The 4,079-nt window shown below is 37.7% G+C and overlaps 1 pseudogene; it reads right to left on the bottom strand.

Moving 5' to 3' along the window:
* Positions 1 to 797: 797 nt before the first annotated feature.
* On the bottom strand, positions 798 to 3,729 carry LOC122541228 (muscarinic acetylcholine receptor M2-like; annotated as a pseudogene).
* Between the last annotated feature and the right edge of the window lie 350 nt (positions 3,730 to 4,079).

Below are 4,079 nucleotides of genomic sequence, written 5' to 3'. Positions count from 1 at the left end.
GATCTTCACCGTATGATTTGCTGAACTGTTAATTTACGTTCATTGTGCAAATTATTACGCATCATTAATAGGAATTTTGTAGAAGTGAACGTGCCTTAATATAATATTTTATGCTATATGCAAATTTATCTTCCTGTTCAATGGCCCATACAATTATTTCAATCCACCTTCCCCTTGTTTAGATCGACATTATGCATCCATTGTAAATAATTCAGGCATAGTTGTGATATACTGAAATTAAACGCCTATTTTCTTTAACATGCATGAATCACTTTATTTTTAAATTACCTGATGAATCAATCCCTTATCAATATGTCCATATAAAAACGTTGATTGAGCTTTCTTTAATCTTATGGCACAAGTTCTCCTTTTGTCCTGACACAACAGAAGATATGTGAAGGTTTTCTTCAAAGTAGCGTTACAAAGTGCGTAACAAGCTGGATTGATAGTATTGTTGATGTAATCAAGCCAGTATCCAATAGCCCACAGTGCGTTGGGGATACAGATGGAACAGAACGTGCTAATGAGCACCACGACAAAGTAGGGGCTCCACGTGATGACAAATGCCAAAAGGATAGCCAAGACTGTTCTTGTCAACGTCTATCCTCGGCTTGCAACTATTTGTCTTTTTACTTTGGTCTTGGGCATTTTCACGCTCCGATGCGATTCTTTGATCTCCTTTTCATTCACTTTCTTCCTGAAAACTCATGGCGCCATTTTGGCCCTTCTGTTACTAACATCGTTCTTTTCAAAGTTTATTAGTATTTTTATAAAAGAGTGATTGGAGTTGTTAGTTCTCAAATCATTTTGTGTAGAATAATCATTTTGGACCCATGTTTTCCTTTCTTGTTCGATGAAAGAACACCAAGGCAAAGTGACTCATTCTTGTCCCCCTTCCCCTCTGGTCTGTAATTGTCAGTTGTTATATTGACATTCATTTCATCATCTTGCCTTCTGACATGTGGAAAGTGATACGCAGCTTTTGGCATAGTGTCGTCATTCGACTTTATTATTTTACCGTGTAATGGTTGGGATATTCCAGAGTAAACTCTGTCTTTCATCTGTCCAGATCCTACTTTATTTTTCGTGATTCGACTCTTACTGGCACGAGATATTTTCACGAATAAAATTGCCATTATAGTAACAGGAAGACAGGAAGCGATGACAGAATTACAAACTGTAAAAGTTGGAATAAAAATAACTGAACATAGCATTCACCCTCTTGGACTGTCTGTAGCCTGACGACAAACTGCCAGAAGTAAATGGCAGGAGCCCAAAAGAGAAATGAGAGCAGCCAAGCAGCTGCAATCATCATCCCTGTCATTTTGGTCATTCTTTTCATTGAATACCTGAAAGGTTTTGTCACACAGAAGTATCAGTCAAAGCTAATCACAAGGAGATTCATACCAGAGACATTACTGGCAACATAATCGAGAGCGAGTCACAAATCACAAAACACTGGGCCCAAAGACCAAAAGCTAATTACAGTGTAAATAGTATATTGGTTCATGTCGAATAAAGCAATAAACAAATCAGCACAGGCTAAACACAAATTAAGTAATTGTTAATAGTTTGTAACTGTCTGTTAATTTTAATAGAAACAATGACCAGGATAATTCCAAGGATAGTCATTGGACTTAAAGATTCTGTCATAATCGCGATGAAGACGACTTTGATCGTATTAGAAGAAATCCCAACTTCATTATCAAACAACCTGGAAAGGTTATAAGTGGGACATTTATCTCCAATGATTTCCACATTCTGTCTTCTGAATTTGCAGAGTTCAGAGGTGCTGTTTTCAAATTTGAAAAGAAAAGAATTACTACGAAGTTATAGTTACAAAACTGAAATCTTAATTTTAGTTTTGTCCAGAAAACCATATAAAGAATACATTCATCTGCTCCTAAAATTGTTGATCTTTCATTTTCTGGCATTGGCTTTGTATTAAGGTGCAATTGTGCCATAGGTCGCTTATCATAGTACTAGTAATATGCACGGAAATAACACCTTCTGTACGAAGAGTAATTTAGATGAGTGACATTGCAAAAAAAAAAAATCATTGTCTTCGGTTTATGTCTGTCAGAATCAACTGTAGGCTTCGTGAATATATAAGTGGTAATCATAGAATACTTTCACTTTTATGCCATCGCGGAATGGCACAAAGACGGGATCGTTGAAGGTGGTGCAGCAAGAAGAGTTGATGGAAATTTACTAGAACAAAATCCCACAAAGCCCAGTAATCACCAATTAATGGGAAATAAATTGTGAGTTTCACCTTTGAGACTGCGAGGAAATATTTCCACAGTAACCGTCTGTGGAAAATATGCAGTTCACAAGCGACGTCTAACATGTTATTTTAAAGACAATACCACAACAATTCAATGTCTTTGCAATATGCAACACTAAACTCGAAATATCCGCTCGCTTTCTCTCCATAGACGCTGACAGACCGGTTGAGATTTTTCTATTCTTGTTTCAAATTTCCAGCATCTGCACTCCTTTGTTGTTAATTTATAATCAGTATGTTTTATGAAAATTGCACTAAATATAAACACAATAATAATGTGGCTGATGGTGGTGTCTTATAAGAAAAGAAATGTTGCATTACAAGCTTTTTAATGAGAATAATCTTCATTAAAGCCTTTGCTGTTAAAAATGCATTCCTTTTGTTACTCAACATTTAAAAATGTGCAGAATTGATAACGCCACAATATGCAACATCATGGAGGAAAAATTGTATTGAAAATTGAACTGTTTCGGTACTTTAGTGAGTAAGCAATTCATCCAGTGTGGTGACAGATAAAGCGCCAAATAAAATCAATGTAGTTATGATCAGATTGGCTGTCTTTGCGATGATTAGAGAGAAAGATAATTTGGCTTGAACACAAAAGATTATTCAGCAGATTGTCTCTTAAACCATGTTTTGGAGAGGACCATGGTCGCAAAAGGTATGCATATAATTCCAAAAGGGGGCAGTTTAGCACTGCCTCAATACTTCCCCTCTGACATTGTATCACTAACTAGACGTGAAATTTCCAAACATAGAGGGTACAAGTTTGGAGATTGCAATTAGAGATGGCTTTATATGAGGGGAAGACAAATTGTATTAAAATAAAGCAGGATCAAAACAAAGCTGACTGCGAACAATTCATTTTAGGTTTTTCTTTAGCAGAGCAGTTGTAGGCGTGGTGGTGGTGTGCGTTAAAAACACAGCAGGGGAGATTACAGATTTAACAGGTACCTTTCAGAGTAAAATGCAGGTGTAATAAATTCAGGGAACTCTGGATACTTGGGACAGTTCGGGACTGGATGGGGAAAAGGGAGCAAATCTGTTGCGTTCTTGATGAATATCATAAATGCAAGAGGGAAGTTAACAAAAGGTATTAGACAAGGAACAAGTGGGCATGAAAAAAATGTCATACGAACAAGATCAGCGAGAATTTAAAGATATTTTATAAACACAGGAAAGGAAAAAACTTCATCATGGAAAGACTAGGATACTTTAGGGAGCAAGGGACGATCTGTATATGAAGACTCAGGATATTTTAACAGTGTAAAACGACAACTTATTTTCAGTCATTGCTCTAGAATATGAAAACATAAGTATGAAGTTTGGAAAAACGATTGTGGGCAACCTGCACAGTTCGACACAGGAAATGAGGAGGAATTAGAGGTTCTGACGGACTTAAAAGCAAAAAAACATCCTCACCCAGATGAATTGAGTGTCATGATGCCGCAAGCGGGCATCAGAGCCGCCCTGCTTTTGCCACGGGACTATGCCTACATCAGGAAACGATAAGAATTCATTTTTGTGTTTTAAACAGCAGTCGCAGCTTTTAACCCACAAAACGCAGCAGCTGCCGGTCCGCCCACGTGACCGGGAGATAGGAGACAGAGGACAGATAGCATCCACACTAGACCAACACTACCCATGACTCATGGACCAAAACTCCGGAATTAATTAAATATGGAAACCCATCTCCGAATCACATCAAGAGACTGACTGAAACACACCCATACCCATTGATACAGAGCCACCCTGACACAAAGGACAGGCATCCACCAGACAGGAACGGACA

This window comes from Chiloscyllium plagiosum, unplaced genomic scaffold (assembly GCF_037043375.1).
Source record: "Chiloscyllium plagiosum isolate Xiang-an unplaced genomic scaffold, Cpla_swu_hap1 HiC_scaffold_35, whole genome shotgun sequence".
Taxonomy (NCBI): domain Eukaryota; kingdom Metazoa; phylum Chordata; class Chondrichthyes; order Orectolobiformes; family Hemiscylliidae; genus Chiloscyllium; species Chiloscyllium plagiosum.
This window is presented reverse-complemented; position numbering and strand designations above follow the sequence as displayed.